General features: G+C 37.0%; 2 long non-coding RNA genes across 2 annotated transcripts in view; one reads left to right on the forward strand and one right to left on the reverse strand.

The window, feature by feature from the left end:
* Positions 1-18,158, forward strand: part of LOC139081045 (uncharacterized) — a 32,487-nt gene that overhangs the window by 8,733 nt on the left and 5,596 nt on the right. The window contains exons 4-5 of the long non-coding RNA XR_011535993.1: positions 7,047-8,258; positions 14,816-14,889. This is a non-coding gene — a long non-coding RNA (uncharacterized lncRNA). The remainder of the gene's footprint in view (positions 1-7,046; positions 8,259-14,815; positions 14,890-18,158) is intronic.
* LOC103565689 (uncharacterized) overlaps positions 12,744-18,158 on the reverse strand; it is a 31,774-nt gene continuing 26,359 nt past the window's right edge. Inside the window, exon 3 of the long non-coding RNA XR_548345.2 lies at positions 12,744-16,026. This is a non-coding gene — a long non-coding RNA (uncharacterized lncRNA). The remainder of the gene's footprint in view (positions 16,027-18,158) is intronic.

An 18,158-nucleotide genomic window follows, 5' to 3' on the forward strand; every position in this document is an offset into this window, starting at 1 on the left:
TCCTCCCAGCCTTCAGATACCACTTCCAGCTGGTCACTTCCCTAGCAGAGGAAGCCACAATGGCACCTTCTTTAGTGCCTGTCAGTTTAATTGGGCAGAGCACATCCAGCCCTCCATGGGGTGGCCCAGGCTTTGTGTATACACCCTCCTTTCCTCCCACTGCTTTCTGCATCTTTAGTCTTGGTTCTCCCCACCTCCCTTCCATATATCAAAATCCTACACTCTCTGGTGTACATACTTAGGGACCTAGAAGGAACTCAAAATGATCTACAGCCCAGCCCCTTTACTTGACAGAACTTGGAATTGCGTCCAAAAGATGCGAAGTTCTTGTCTAAGATTACAAAATGGCAGAGCTGGAACTGTGTGCTTTTTCAGTTCTGCCTGACAGTAGTGCAATCTGGGCTCTCGGATTCCATACTTCCCTGACTCATCTGGCCCACAATGCATTGTGGGTTTTTTTTTTTCCCCCACAAGTCTGATGATCTTAGCATTTAGTTTGAGTTGCATATATTTTGGAATTAACTATACACTCTATCTTGAATTGTAGTCCAAACCGTGGAGTGGATGTTATGTTCAACATCTCTCAGAGATCCTTGTCAGTCACCCAGGCCTGTGTTATGGTATGCCATATGACTCCAACACTGAGCTTGAAAGAGTATCTGGATCACCTTGAAAAGCCCAGATAGTCAGGGTCAAACAGTTTCCAACCGTCCCCTCAGCTAAGAGCAGCAGCTGTAGTAGCAGCATCCTCAACTGCTCTCTCCTGCCTCTGGACGGCTGTGGCACTTGCCTTCCCACTCATCCCACACTTGTTGCTGAAGCTTTATGGATAAGAGCCCTTCAGGCAGAACTGAAAAAGCATATGGTTCCAGCTCTGCCATGTTGTGATCTTAGACAAGACACTTCACATCTTTTAGATGCAATTCCAACTTCTGTCAAGTAAGGTGCTGGGTTGCAGACTATTTTGAGTTCCTTCAGATCCTGGACTTATGCTAGAGAGTTTTATAATGTTAGCTCTCCTTTATAAGAGCATACAGGTTTGGGCTCTCCACCTAAGCCATTTGAGACAAAAGAACATACGTCACGTTTTATTACATCCCACAGAGCACCTAAGAGCCATCTACACTGTAAACTATATACATTTTACTATCATACTGATTGGTACTTTTTCACAAATACCTGTAGATTTTCAAATTAGAATACAAAACATAAACTATTTTCAGGAAGGCTGTATTCCAGGATAGCTTGCAATCTTTAAAATGTAGTGTGGAAAGTAACACTCAGATTGTTGCAATACTAGTACACTGTACTCGGATTATGGTATCTAATTCCAATTTATTAGCCTCTTGGATTAATCGTGTATTCTTAATCTACTTAAGTAATTGTTTATTAAGATGTGGAACATTTCCCACCAAGGACACTGCTTGGATTCTGAGTTTACCGCCTGTATCTGCACATTGTTTGTATGTTAATATTGAGTGCTGTGTCCAACAAATCATCTTAATTGTCATTCACACAACCCATAAGTGGCAAAGTATTGATATTTTTAAGGTGAAATGATAAGTACTCACAATTCAGGTGTGCAGCGTTGGAAGATTTTTTTTAAGAAATACTCTCACTTGATATGCTAAATCAACAATGTAGGAGATAAGGGAAACACGTGTCCTCTATCCTGCATTCACTGGCATAAGCCATAACATGTGTTATTATTAATACACATTGCTTCTTACTAAGGCAATTCATGTGGCGATATTACGTAGCCAGTGCATTAAATTATCTTCTTATTTTCATCACCTTTGTTTATTGAGCAGATGCTGCACTCCAGACCTCTCGGCTTTTCCACTCAGCCAGTGAGCATCTGAGCTAGGATTTGAATCATGGTCAGAATCTAAAGTCAACAATCTTTCCATTATATACTTTGCTGAAAGTACTATATTTCAGACAACAGATACAAGATTTCTGTCTGTGGATTAGTATTGTTGACTAAAACATCCACCCTCCAAAAAGCTGCAAAAGAGGTACTTCCCTATCCACAAGACCTTAACATAAGCTCCTAAATCTTGCCTCCCCCAAATATTTTATAAGTAAAGGGATAGAGAATTACCTGTAGCTTCTTTCCCAATTAATATCCTCCTCTCTCCCTCGCCCCATAATATACAGGTGTTTCTCAGGTAAACATTAAAATAAAATGCTCTTTAAGTAGCTATTTAACTTATTTAGCTTCATTCATTAGTCCTTCAACACAGACTGATTGACTTTCTTCTACAAACCATTATTGTGTGAGGCGCTATGAAATACAGAGTGGCAGGGTTCCTTCCCTCACATCACTTCCAGTCCAGTAGAGAAGAGAGCTGAGTAAACAAGAGATAATAACAGACAGTGATGTGTGTGATGATTCAGGAAGCCCGGGAACTGTGAGAACACAGAGCAATTTAAAAGTGCACACTCCCAGAGCTACATGTGAAAGGAATAATGCCTTTTGGAACGGTTCATGAGCATCTTGTTCAGACATTTTGATTGATTCTGACGGATGATGTCTTCTACCTAGACACTGACCAGTAGCTAATTCTTTTTATTCTTCAAGATGTCAACCTATTTCCTTAGAACTTCAGTCTTTAAAATGAGGAAAATATCTGCTTTGGTCTGGGGTTTACAAAATGGTATTGGAGTTATGCTATCCCTCCTCTAAATTACAAAGAGCAATTCTATCTTCATTTGATAGCAGCTATAAAACGCAGCACGTGTCCTTGATCCCAGGCTCCAATAAGAATCCAGGAAGAAAATCCCAGGAACATCCAATACAACCTCTGCTCCTCTTTTCTGTTTTCCATTGCTCCAAGTGTCCACTAAATTGTGGTAGAAAGGCAATCTTGGTCTGAGGATGCTGTGGGACATAGCGTATGTTGGCAAGTGTAAACCAAGGCTTTGTAAGTTTGTAAAATCCTATCTGCAGATGTCCTACTCAAGTTTATAAACACAGAAACAACAGTAAACCACAGGAAAAAAGGGGAAGCATCTAGTAAAGTCTCTGCAAGTTTGTGAAATAGCATTTAATTGCCCCCTTCCCCATTTCAAAAATAATACGAATCAATGTAAAGCATTTGGAAAGGAGAGGAAAGCACAAACAAAAAAATTAAACACCACTTATTTTAACACTTAGTATAAAAAACATAAAAATGGATATATCTCTCCAGTTATTTTTCTAGGTGCTCTGTGTATACATTATGTTAATTGAGTTACTTAAATATTAATTGAGGTCACCCTCCGTTTTAAGTTAAAAGTAAAGCTGGAGTTCTCCACCTGGGCCGACATATGTGGGAAGTCTGACACACTTATTGGTATTTCATCAGTTTGTCATGGTCACTTCTGGCTCGGTCCTCCATATCACCACAATCCCATTGACCATGCATGTTCACTTTCCTCAAACTTGAAGTAGAATGTTGTCCTTTCATGACTTCCCCCAAAATCACTCACACAAGGCTCATGGGGAGACAGCAGACTTCATTAAAGGCTCGACACTTAGAGAGGTTTATTCTGAAGACAAACTTAAAATTTAACATCAGTCACCCCTCTGCTTAAAAGTACTTGGCTATCCGCTTACCGGGAATTTTTCCTCTCTCTACTTTTCCTCACTATTTTTCTGTCCCCTCATTCACTTAATAATTTAGTTATGTCTCCCTGCTCCTCTAATTTTTGGACTCGTCCTTTTGGATACTCTAAGAAACTCAATTCACCTCACCTTATCATTGAGAGAAGTTTAGCTCTCAAACCTACTGGGCTCCAGGCTCACACTTGCATCTCCGTTCTTTGGGAATTACCTCTTGCTAGCACAGGGAAATTGGCTCAGAAGTTCTCCTACCTGTAAGTGGGAGGCAGCAATAAAGGAATTTGGAAGTGATAAAAGTTCCCACCGTATTCCCTTCTCAGCTTCACCCTACAAACCTAACCCAAGGAGAAATAGGAACAATTATTTTAATTTTTATTATTACTTTCAGCCATTACATATACACACATGCACATCCACACACAATCGGAATAATACATTATTTATATTTTGTTTGTAATACTTTCTTAATATAGTAGAAGGATTCCCATATACCCCTAAGTACTTTTTTTTGGACATAATTTTCCATGGTTACATAGAACATGCTACCCTCTATTTTGATCATATCTAATTCTTAAACATTTAGGCTACATTCACCATGGATGCTCACGTCTCTCAAAGATGAGGTAAAATGTTGCCCTTTCTTCAGATTATTTATGCATATAAATGATGCAGTGATGACTACTCTTGCTTACGTATAAAGTTTTGGCACATGTGTGATTATTTCCTAAGCTTAAATAATCAGAAATGCAATTTCTGGTCAATGGAATCTTAATCTGAACCTGCTCAATAAGAAGTCTACTTGTGCATAGCTGGGTTCTGGATTGATTTTATTAGATTTATTTTGAAGATATAGAATATTTTGTAATTAATATCACAGAAGAATATGCTGTGATGACAATGCAGAAAAGACTCCCCAGTTTAGTAATATTTTACTCTAGGCTTAAAGAAGATAAGTTGAAAGTCATTTGTTAGCTAGTTAGCGACTGCAGAAATGAAATTATGAAGTCCCTGAAAATAAAACTCAGAATGAAAGCCTTTATCAAAGACAAAACAATCATTCAACATTTTTCTGACTTCCAAATTATGAGTGAAAAGACAAAGTACAATAACATAGTTACAGTCTTTGTTGTAATTGTTAAATAACATAGTATCTTGATTTCATATGGGGTTATTTTGATGGTACTCTGAATAATTTGTGAATGATTTTAAAAGGTATTTCACCATTTTCCATTCAGCTTTAATCCAGATCCGCTTCTAAGGACTTGTCTAAAATTACACATCAAGTTAAACATGGTGGGCCTCATTTTCCTCATATCCGTGATGAAAGAATCTATTCTAAGCTCTAATTGGTTCTACTTCTTTAACTTAGCAACAATGCCCTCACCTCACTTACCACCTGCTGGGTTCCCTACTGGTTCTTTTGTGTGCAGTTAAGGATTAACCTTGCCCAAAGAGAGGTCTGGCATTTGCCCTTGGCTCCTGGGATAAAACCTCTAAACCCTTGGAATTTCCTGCTTAATAAGAATGTCTTAGTTTACCTGGGGATCTTGGGCCACACTGGATAGTCTATGTTGACAATTCAACTTAGGGTGGGCCTTTGGGTCAAGTGGTATCAGCTTGACCTCTGGAGGGGCTGTAGACTGAGATTAGCCATGTGGGTGCTCAACCATGTCTACGTGCTCACATCCCAATAAAAACCCTGGATACCAAGGCTTCTGTGAGCTTCTCTGCTTGGCAACACTCTGTGTATATTGTTGCTGGGAGAAGTTAGTGCTGTCCACAACTCCACTGGGAGAGGACAACTGAAAGCCCCATGCCTAGAACCCTCCTGAGTTCTGCCTATGCAGCTCTTCCCTTGGCTGATTTTAACCTATGTCCTCTCACTGTAATAAGCCATAACTATGGGGTTAAGGCTTTCTGAGTTCTGTAAGTCTTTCTGTTGAATTATTGAATCTGATGGTGGTCTGGGGGACCCCTGAACTTGCAATTGATGATAGAAGGGACAGAAGGGTGGTCTTGGGGACTCCAAAATGTTGCAGTCTGGTTTGTTCCAGCATCACAATGATAGGGACAGGTGACTGCTGCTATTATAGGCATCACTGTCACCTATCCTTGTCACCCTTGCATCCCACTACTTGTCTCCCCAAACTTTCTATTCTAGATGGTATGGTATGAGGCAAGCATCCTTGGAAGAGGAATCAGAATACCTAGGGTTAAGGAAAAGTTAGCACCGAAAGAGAATCTTTGATAAGGGTTTTCTACCCCTTCCACTCCCCTTTTGTTAACAAATAACAAAACACAAACTCACTCAGTGCATATTTCAAGTTCTCTCTGAAAATGAGGTGCTGATATTATGTCCATGACCAGAATAATTTAAATTAGCACATATTAGAATAACAAAGCTGAAATTACTCCTTCTCACTAAAATTATTTTGTATTTATTCTATTAAGTTATAAAATTTATTTGGGAATATATTATGGAAACAGTCTACTAAAATCTGATTTCTAACTAGAACAGATGACATTAAGGAATTTGAATTCAGTAGCTTCTTCTTCCATTCTGTAATGGTTTGTCCACAAGAGTGAGCATTTTTAAAAGGCTTGATAATAAATTATTAGAAAAGATGATTTAATTCTAATGACTGACCTTAATAATTGAAATTACATAAAGTCAGATGTTGGATAAATGGCCAAATATCAAACTGAATGTAGTTTTGGATCCTAAGTTTTTTGGTTTGATAAGGAAGTTTTGTTTTTCTGACTCCAATTTTCACAATGATCTAAAGCACTCATCATATCCCTGGTATGACTTACAATAAAGGAAAACCAATATTCTCTACAGCAAGCAACAAATGTTCCATAGAGATTAACCAACCTTCCTCCATCTTGAGGCAGCCAATATTTTTAGAGTTGTCAGAGAGGCAAATTAATGCTTTAAACCATCTAAATGCATCATGGGTGTTCAGCTTTGAAACTGTATAAAGTGTTAATATATACTAATAGCTGTTCATGATTTAAGCACCAGAATTATAGAAGAGTAACTGTCAAACATTGCTATACCGGCAAGACCAGTCTAGAGGTATTAAAATTGGAACATTTTCCAGGAATTGATAGAAAATTAATGTGTGTGTCTTTTACATTAAAGACTGCCTAGAAATCAAACATCAAAGTAAAAAAAATTGAGAAATATGTGTATTTCCTCACGGAGTCAAACATGTCATCTCTCTCCAAACTAGATTATATACTTTAACATAGATTTTCGTCAAAGACAGAAGATAAGGAAAAACAAATATACTTGAAGCAGAAATATTAAAACAGCCAAAAATGAACATTTGCAATCATTATATGGTGGCATAGAGCTCTCTTCTCTAATGAGACAGGGATTGGCTGCAACAATATCCATCATAGGCTTTCTGACATCAGATATTTCCTCCTGCAGCAACAAAGGAGCTGTTCCTGGGGCATACAGCCAGCCTCCAGCCACTCCAGCAACTCTCCAAGTGCCCAAGACCCAGATAAGTATCTCACTTCCAAGGCCAAAGTTTTCTGCTATTTCCAATTATGGTTCTGTCAATGTGCTATCAAGGACCCTGGGAGGGCAACTTGAGTGAGAAAGGGCTGAATGCACATTCTCAAAGATGTATTTGAGATAAACAAATTATTCATAGAACCTGATAATGGAAGATTTCATTTTGCTTTTCTTCAGGAAAAAAAAAACAACAACCCAGAATCTCAAAATTTTTGTATACTCTCTAAACCTGAATCCATAGACAAACAACTGTACCTCTTTGTTTCTCAGATTCCATTGGTCCCAGAGCTTCAAACTCTAAGAGGCTCCTATCTAAGTTTAGACAATTTCTTTACAGTGGACACACATACGAAGACTTCTAAACTTTACTACTCAAAGGCTTATCCATGGGCCAGTAGCAATCTCATTACAGGGGAGTTTTTAGAAATGCAGAATCTCAGGACCTGCATCAAACCTCCTTAATCTGAATCTGCATTTTGACAAAATTTCCAGGTAATTCGTATGCATATAAAAGTTTGAGAAGCACTAGGTTAAGACATAATGAAGAACATATTTTTGATCCCTTCATCAGTTACTTTCTGTGATCCTTGGCCACAGGCCCCATCATAAAAACAGGTGAAAATATTAATGGCATAATATGTTTAGCCCATTCCCAAAAAAACATATATGCACGTGTGGGTATTTAGATATGCACTATAATTTAAAAATCCTGGATTTGCTACTAACCCTATTTTGAGAAACTCAAAGAGTATGTCTTATGAACCCTGAGAAAGTGGCTCTATTATTCAGTAGGCTATTAATTTCACACTAGATCTCTATATTAAATCACACCTGCTGAGTTAATGATAATATCATGTGTGATACACTGTCTATCTTGAGAGATGACAGGTACAAAATGCTCTGGGTGTACTGTATATTCGTAGAGCACACAAGAATGATAAATTGATAGCTATTCTCCCCCGTGAATCTCTTCCAAAGCTGGATTCTCCTCTCTCAACAGCAACTCCCTCCTGTTTGAGTTCTTGTAAAAATTAGCTTCCCTACAGATCAGTGTGACCATCCTGGATGAAGAGAGAATTCAAGGGCCACAAAATCAAAAGCCTGAGAAGTTCATCTACAAAAGTGAGTTCTTCTCATATATACTCTTCTAGTCTGTTAGTTATCCATCTTCCTATTAGTAGAGCTCAAGTGAGATCCTGGCTGGCTTGGCAGAGACCTTTTGTACCTTGCCAGCATGTAGGTTATGGAAAGAATAAATCTTCTATTCTTCTCACAAAAAGCCACACAGACAGCCCATGTGCACTGAGTACTGCCAATTAAGGTAATGATAAATGAATGAATTTCCAAATTCATACCTCTGTCTGCCAGTTCCAAATACCATTCAGTCTTTATACAGGCTCCATACATAGCTATTTTTCTTTAGCATCTAAGATACCTGAGAGAAGAGGAAATAATGCAGCTACAATACATACACTCAGAGCATGAAACCGTTACATTAGCTAGAGGAGATAAACAACCATCAACAATGGGGGAAACATTAGTTCAACTTCTCAAGGATTTCCGGGAATCTTTAGTTACATACTACCCGGTGTCAAAGATGACACCAAGAATATTTTCATGATCTTGAAGGAAGGCCATCACAGGAACTAGTGAATGCAGAACCTACATATGGCTAATCATACTGAATCTAATAATTACTGAAGCTAGAGGTGGGAAGGAGTCACCAAACTGCCCCATGCCTGCCTCAGGCTTTAAGTCATAACTCCTCATTTCCAGAAGAGAAATCTGAAGTCCAAAATGGTAGAGGTTCGAGGTCACACAGCATATTATGGTAGAACAAGGGCTAAAACATGCAGAGTACTAGAGTGACTTCTTACCTGAGCCATCTGCTAGTTCACCTCCCCATGAGGGGAGGGAGGAAAAATATATTTTTATATATTTTATATATAAATGTATTTATATAAAAAATATATAAATATAATTTATATTTTTATATATATATACAAAAAGAGGAAGGAATTTTCAACAAGGGGGGACCCCCATCTGCTCTTTCACACCACTATGAATTTGCACACATTTCCTCCATTGTTGAAAATTCTTTCCTCTTTTTGTTCATCTCTAATGTATGGAGTAGACTCAGCTCATTCATCAAGATTCAAATATCAGTTCTTTGTCAAAAACTTCTTTTGCTCCCTACTCCAAAGAAGGGTCATACTCTATTTTCTGTGCCCCACAGGACCTTATTCTGACTTGTAAAGTAACGCTAATCCCTCTCTAGAATAATGATTTGTTTATCCATCTCCTACGCTTCCCCACCACTCTTGGCTGTGAGTGACTTGTAGTCAGAAGTCATGACTTATCTTTTTTTTTACCCAATACCAGTGTCTAGAACTGTTATGTACAATATTAAAGCCACTATCTACATGTGGCTATTCCAATTTTCGTTAATTAGAATGAAATAAAATTAAAAATTCCCTTTCTCTGTCATACTAGCAACATTTTAAGAAGTCAATAGCAACATGCACTCGTGGCTACCATATTGGACAGTGCAGGTACAGAACAATTCTATCATCACATTAAGTTCCATTGGACCATGCTGATCTAGAAAATACTGTATTTGATGTGCAGCAAAGATGTGTTGAAATCAAGAATAAAACAAATGTGCACACCAAATCTTTAATGGGGAACATTTAAGTAAATTCAGAAACAAACAAAAACATCAGTGTCCTACCATCTTTACTTCCTTAAGAGATATCTAAGGTTAAAAACAATTTCGACATCTCATTCAAAATTGTTATAGGAAAATAATTGTAATAAGTCTTAGAAAGATGAAAGATCCTATTAACAGGGCTGTCCACATTTAGAGATATTTATTTTCAGTGTTTCCAAATAATGCTGGCTATCATTATAGGAAGTCAGAAGAACTTATTCATAAGAATTAGGAAAAATACCTAAGGGGTGATTCCAGACTATCAATGTCTGCGAATCAACATACCCTCCTTCTCAAGGTTTTGGATCTGGTCTTGCTCATACTGTGTCTCTGTCACAGTGTGACTATATAATCCCCTTCTACTCTCTAGGGAAATGTGGTTGATGTCAGGGGGGCAGTGGGTGCATTGTGTAAACCTGGTTCCTGGTACTAATAGGCACATAAACTTGGAAGTTAGGTAAACTATTTCTATGGGCTTGACTTTTTCTCATTTCAGAATGAACTTAATGATCTTTAAGCCTCCTTTCTGTTTTCATACTTTATGGTTCCTTGATACTAGAAATCAATAGAATTCCCAAGGCTTCCCCTACTCTTTTAGATTATACCAGGCAGACCATACTTGAACAAATACTTGAAAAAGTATCTTCAAGGCCACATCCATATCAAATTAATTGTTTCCCTATCCTTTTTTTCTCCCTTCATTCTACATCGTCAATGTTATTCATCTTCAAAAATCACTTCAGTGAATGTTCTGCTAAGTGAATAGGAATCTCTTCCATGCCCTTCAATGCCATAAGAGTTTACTTCTCCTACTTTGGGATGTGACATCATGATTGTTCCAGGTCTCAGTTCTTCACAAGCCTTTTAGTGCTTTGTTCTCACCTCTCATCACCTCATTTGGACTCATCAGCTCTCATGGACTATTTCTCTAGGAGCTCACATCCACCAAAAGCAATACCTACTCCCACGAATTGCTTTCTGACCCTGATCATATGTAATACTCTTACAGAGGACAGAAGGACATGGAGATCTGAGAAAAAAATTTTCCCTTTTCTTTTAGTCTCAATTTGCACTCTATGTTTCTGAGACCATGACTTCCCTGAGCTCACGGACCTCATGAAGATTATTCCAGCAAACATGAATAATAACTACCTCCATCAGAGGGGTCCCAGGAAACAAACTCAAAAGCACTCCTGTTTTAAAAGCATTAGAGAGTCAGGTTTTACTCATAGTAATGTGTGTTTCCATTGAAGGCAGAACAGCAGTGTAATAGTCTGGGCAAATGTGATTTCTTTTGCGAATTATCACAAGCCTTATAATATCTTTGTATTTGCTTCACTGTTCTGGCAATGCAAATCACATATGCAGTGTAAATGGTGATAGTTAAGGGACAAGTTCATAATAGAGGGAAGAAATGCATATATTTTATACCTTATTATTTATTTGGCTTTTTCCATTTTCCCCACCATATAAGGTAGATGTTAGTACAGGCAGTGAAGTTTTCGAGTTCTGAAATCTGGTACTACTGTGGAAAGAAAATTTCACAACAGCTTGAGAAAAGGTTCTTTTTTTTAATTTTTCTTGCCTTCATTTTTCTTCTAAGAAATGCAGTCAACACTACTCGTCTAATAAAAAAAATTTACAAAGATATCAGATTGTGGTGTAGTAAAAGGGGACATCAAAATTAATTTCACCAAAATCTTCATTTCCAATCTGTTGCTATTTTAAAATACTAATTCTTCATCAATACATATGTTGACCATGTGACTTATTGTCCAAACATGGACACTGTTGCGAGTAAAAGGGAATGCTATTAAAACTCAAGCCAGGATAATTGGCATAAACCAGGATTGTCCTAAGAAAATTGGGATATATGGTCACCATACCTATAAAGTACTTCTTAAAAACCTATTAACTGCTTTTTGTTCTCATAATTCTAAGACCTATTGATTCTTCTATTTTTTTCCTGATACCCATCATCACAAGTTTCTGCTCTAAATTTCACATCTTGCCTAGAAGCCTAAAATGTTTTTTGTTTCCTAGAAGCATCCATCTTCATACAGACCCCAACAATAATCTGTGGTAACCAGACACCAAGTAAAATATTAAGATTGAACCAAAGAGACCTGGATCCATGTATTTCTTATCTTGCTAAAATTACTGTGAACTTCTTGGAAACAGGAGCTCTGGACACATGTGCTTTTCTACATCCTGAGCTATGCCTGCCCTCCTGGGACTCATGGATACCGTTTACAGACCACAGAGATCAGTCACCTCCCTTTCTTCTTTCCTTCCTTGTGGGAAATCAGGAGAGTATTTTATTTGTATATACCTTGGGAAAAGATTTGAATCAGTGCTGAACAACTAACTCTCTAGAAAAAGTCATGATGGGAAACAAAATGGTGTTATCTTTATGCAACAGCTACACAAATTACATGATGATCATTATAGTAGCCTGTAAATGCTACAAAGTGTTTCTACATTTGCAAGCTAGAATTAACAATAAAACAAAATGCCAGAATTATACAGTCTTGATAAACATATGACGTGGAGCAAACATGAGCCTTTCTGGATCTGTACAAAGTCTCCTATGACGACAAGAGATACCAATGAACCCACTGGTGTCAGGAAGAGTTCTCAAATCTTTTAAATCATGATCCTAGGATAATATGTTCAATTTTATCATGATTATGTCTCCATCCTTGCTTCATCAAAACATAGATTTTGAACTCTGACTTTTATCTTCAGAGATGACTTAAGAATATGAACGACTAATCTCACATGAATTAGGAACCACAAAAGATATGACCACATTATGTTTCTGCACAGGGACTGGAGCCACACGAGGGTAACATCTCCATAAATAGAATCAAAGGCTGGATTGCCACAGACATCTCTGGCACAGGGTCATACATATTTTAATGAGCTGAATTGGACACAATTCAGTTTGTTTTACTCCCTACAGTCATTTTATTACAGATTTTTAGACAGTTAATTGATCATCTTTTGCCAAATCTCGAGGATATAAGATAGTGAGGTTTTATTTTTTCCTTGAAGCATGGAGATAAGGTCATCCATATCTTCACCAATTAAGCATAGGCTTAGCAACCTTTATGTATGAAAAATAACTTAAAATCCATTTTTCTCAATAAAACTGCCAGGCTTAAGTTTCAACTAAAATGATATATGCATGTTATTTGGCAGTTTCCGATAATAAAACCTCCAAACAGTTAAGATATTCAGGTAATAGAGAGATAGAATTTATATTTGTTACTTGAACCCATTAAAAATGTATCTACTTTTGTAAGGTCCTAAAAATATGTGCCTTTGGCCTAAACATTTAGAGTTGTGTGTATGATGAAAAATATATGTCTTTCCTCTACTTCTTAACTATGTTTATTGAATACTGAGAATCTTGGTGCAGTTCTCAATAAATCATGGAAATACCATCCAAATCTTTAGCTTACAATGAAAATAAAGCAAACAGGACCAACTGACTCCTTCTTGATCATTACAGTAAATATTCAATTAAGAAATATTGCTCTAGTTCTTTGGGAATGGAATTCCCATCACAGAAGAGAGACTCCAGCTAAACTCCTGTCAATTTTAAAAGTGATTCCTAGGGCAGTGTGTAAAGAGATTAACTGTAAGGAAGAATAATGAAAACTCAGTTTGTATTTGAAACAAAGCTATAAAGTAAATCCTAGAGGCAATGGTGGGCAGTGGGAGCTCATGTTTATCCAGGCCAGGCATGAACATTTTGGAGAGAAAAATTTTTTGTTGTTGTAAACAGATTCCCTGAAAAATATTATTTGCTATATAAGCCCTAAATCCCTCCTAAGCAGAATGGCTTGTAATACGATGGAAAGCGCAATGGGCATGGAGTGAGGAAACCCAATCTCAGCCCCAATTCTACCGTTTACCAGCTACCATAGGCCTGTGCACAATCTCTCACTGAACTTCCATTTCCTCATGAGGAAATTGGAGATGATAAATCCCACCCCAAGAGTTTGAAAGGACCAAATAAACGCCTGTCTGTGAGAGGCTGAGTAACCTGTAAAGTTCTGTGTAATGTCAGTTAGCATCACGGTTTCTACATCATGTTAAAACTCATAACATTCATAGAAGACAGAATCTCCTGTGCCTGAGTAAAACAAATGCCCTTCAGACCAGAAAATACTCATAAAACTGATATAGAGTATGGTGGCCTGGGGTAATGACCAAGATGAAGGTGTGATTAAGTAGGGTTACATTTGATAGAATCCAGAAGGAAATATTATACACTAGGATATCTGTGGCTGAAGGAAAAGAAAATTGAAGCTTAGGTCTGATATGGACCAATGAGAAACAAAGAAAAAAGGCAAATGGAAATATAGCCAGTATTAAGCTATGCCTATACTGAAGGGCCGAAAAAGAAAACAATTCACCAGCAACAAAATATTTATAAATTATTTAGAATATAGTTAAAACAAGGAAAGAGAGACTGGAACATTAAGGATAGGAATAGATTTCTTCCTGAGCAACATGCTGTACAAGTGGAAGGTAATTGTGAACGTGCAGTATTAAGCAAGGCTTGTTAAAGTAAATATAATTTCATCAACCCATAGGATATCTCTGAATAGCAAAGAATATGTCCTATTTCTTCCATGGAGCCCTACCCACTTAATCCTCCATTCAAGGCTCTGCCCTGCTTGACAAAATGGTACATTGTACTCAGTTTTTCCTCTTGCTTTAGGCCAAATGTGCCAATTTAAAGAACTATACATAAACTCCAAAAGAGACTTTCACATTTGAGCCATCTTGGAAAAGTGAATCTTGGAAAGGAAACAATATTCTTTACAGTTTATTATTATGCTTAGAATAGCTCTTCATGCTTAAATTACTCTATAAACTTTTTCAAAATGTGTATGGAATGGCATTTCATTTGGTTTTGAGTCTTCTTTATTATTCCATTTATTTTCCCAAACAGGAATAATGGGCCCATTCTTCTCCACAAGTAGGCCAGCTTCCATCATGAACAATAAAATGGAAGATATGATCACGGTAATATCACCTCAGTTTGTATGGTACTACAGTTAACAATGAACTTTTACACACATTACCTGATTTGATTTTTGTGTATGGCTTTTGAAACCAGGTTGATAACTTCACAGTCATGTGACATAAGTATAGGCATTTGAAGTAAGCATATTTAGCTAATGTGAGCATGTTGTATGTTTCAAATGTCTTGAAGACAAGGACTGTAATGTTTACTGCCTATAAAACCCATCTCAGTACATACTTTTCTCTTCATAGTAGACATCCAAAAATGCTACTATCTTCCTGAGTACACCTGGAATTAAAACATTTGTTAGAGTCTAAGAAATTTTCTGTTCTGTCCTATACTAATATGTTTTCACAGATGTACTCTAATTTCCCTGCCACAGAAAACTGTTAAGCTCTCTGAAGGCAGAGGTTAGATTTCATGCTGTTTGGAATCTTCCACAGTGCCTAACACAGCTGACAAATGAATTATTAAGCATGATTCTTTTCATGGCATAGAATATCACCAGGTACAAAGTTTTGGACCAAAAGAAAATCATCTTGCTTCTATTGCTGATCATTCTTCTCATATAGTTTGCTTGTTAAGGTGTAAGAGCAAGGTGACAGCGCAGGTTAGAAATGCAGATTTAGTCAGATTATGCTTATTTTGCCCAAAGAAGAACTGATGAGAAAACACACTGTTCTGCTTCTCTATATTTCAAATGCGTTTCCTTCTATAAACACAAATATGCATAGTATTATAATATGATACGAGCATTTGAAGTCTACTTCCTAATGGTTACATTTTACAATTCACAACGTGGGATCATAGTGCCTCTGTCTCAAGACCGGGTAACGGGTCTGCAGATGGACTTGTGAGTTAAGCTAAACCAGGCAGAGTCCATCCATGAGTTTTTCCTGGCTGGAGATGGCAAGAAGGGGAGTGCTCTCTCCTAGGAACTGAGCTAGAGGGTGTGGTTGTGGAAGCTGCTGGCAGCCAGCCTTTCTGTATGAGGAAAAAGAGTCTATGAGAGAACAGCTGCTGCTACTGCACTGTCCGAGGATTGATCTCTCAGTCCTCTGCGATTCCATGATCAACTCCAGCATCTTTCCAATAAATCTTACTTTTGCTTAAAACAGAAGTGCACGGGCCAATGTCTGCAGGGAGGGAAGAACAATTATTGAACCTACTTTATATGAAAATTTCCCATTTCTTTTTTGTTTAAAAATTTAATTATTTTACTGAGGTCACATTGGCCTATAATAACATTGTGTAAATTTCAGGTGTATACTAATATATATCAGTTTATTTATAGACTGATCTTAGATTTATAGATCTATAGATTTATAGATTGGTCTTGTTCACCACCAATAGTCTAGTTTTTATCCGTGACCATACATATGTGCCCCTTTACCTCTTTTGCCCTCCTCAACACCTTACCTTCTAGTAACCACCAATCTGTTCTCTTTACCCATGTGTTGGTTTACCTTCACCCATGAGTGAAATCATACAGTGTTTATCTTTGTGCAGATTATTGCACTTAGCATAATAACCTTAAGGTCCATCCATGTTGTTGCAAATGGCATGATTTTTGTCTTTTTTATGGCTGAGTAGTATTCCATTGTATATATATATACCACATCTTCTTTATCCATTCGTCCATTGATGGGTACTTGGGTTGCTTCCATATCTTGGCTATCATGAATAAGGCTTCGATGAACATAGAGATGCATAAATCTTTTTGAATTGTTCATTTCATGTTCTTTGGATAAATTCCCGTAGTGGAATAGCTGGATCATATGGTATTTCTATTTTTATTTTTTGAGGAATCTCCATACTGTTTTTCATAGTGGCTGCACCAGTTTGCATTCCCACCAGCAATGTATGAGGGTTCCCTTCTCTCCACACCCTCTTCAACAATTGTATTTCTTGTCTTGTTAATTATAGGCATTCTGATGGGTGTGAGGTGATACCTCATTGTAGTTTTGATTTTTATTTCCCTAATAATGAGTGATGTTGAACATCTTTTCATGTGCCTTTTGGCCATCTGTATAACTTCTTTGGAAAAATGTCTGTTCATATCCTCTGCCCATTTTTTATCAGATTTTTTTTTTTTTTTAGTATTGTTGAGTTGTATGAGTTCTTTATATATTTTGGAAATTAACATTGTGTCAAATACATAATTTGCAAATATTTTCTCCCAGTTGGTGGGTTGTCTTTTTGTTTTGTTCATGGTTTCCTATGCCTTGCAGAAGCTTTTTAGTCTCATGTAGTCCCATTTTTTAATTTTTTCCTTTGTTTCCCTTGCCTGAGTAGACATGAAATTCAAAAAGATGCTGCTAAGACCGATGTCAAAGAGTGAACTGCCTTTATCTTCTTCTAGGAGTTTTATGATTTCAAGTCTCACATTGAAGTCTTTAATCCATTTTGAGTTAATTTTAGTGTATGGTGTAAGATAATGGTCTACATTCATTCTTTTGCACACGGCTGACCAGTTTTCCCAACATCATTTGTTGAAAAGACTTTCTTTTATCCGTTGTATGTTCTTGAATGCTTTGTCAAAGATTTGCTGTCCACAGATGTGTAGTCTTATTTCTGGGCTTTCGATTCTCATCCATTGATCTTTTTGTCTGTTTTTGTGCCAGTACCATGCTGTTTTGACTACTATAGCTTTGTAGTATGTTTTGAAGTCAGAGATTGTGATGCCTCCAGCTTTATTCTTTTTTCTCGGGATTTCTTTGGTTATTCAGGGTCTTTTGTTGTTCCATATAAATTTTTGGATTCTTTGTTCTATTTCTGTAAAGAATGTCATTGGGATTCTGACAGGGATTTTGTTGAATCTGTAGATCGCTTTAGATAGTATGGACATTTTGACTATGTTTATTCTTCTGACCCATGAACATAGAATATCTTTCCATTTCTTTATGTCTTCTTCAATTTCTTTCAGTAATGACTTATAGTTTTCAGTGTACAGGTCTCTCACCTCTTTCGTTAAGTTTATTCCCAGGTATTTTTTTCTTTTTGTTGCAATTGTAAATGGGATTGTATTCTTGATTTCTTTTTCTGCTAGTTCATTGTTGGGGTATAGGAATGTAACTGATTTCTTTTAATTGAATTTGTACCCTGCAACTTTGCTGTAGTTGATTATTTCTAGTAGTTTAGTGGTGGATTCTTTAGGGTTTTCTATTTATAGAATCATATCATCTTCAAATAATGAAAGTTTCAATTCTTCCTTTCCAATTTGAATTCCTTTTATTTCTTTTTTTTGCCTAATTGCTCTGGTCAATAC

Source organism: Equus przewalskii, chromosome X (assembly GCF_037783145.1).
Source record: "Equus przewalskii isolate Varuska chromosome X, EquPr2, whole genome shotgun sequence".
In the NCBI taxonomy this organism is placed as follows: domain Eukaryota; kingdom Metazoa; phylum Chordata; class Mammalia; order Perissodactyla; family Equidae; genus Equus; species Equus przewalskii.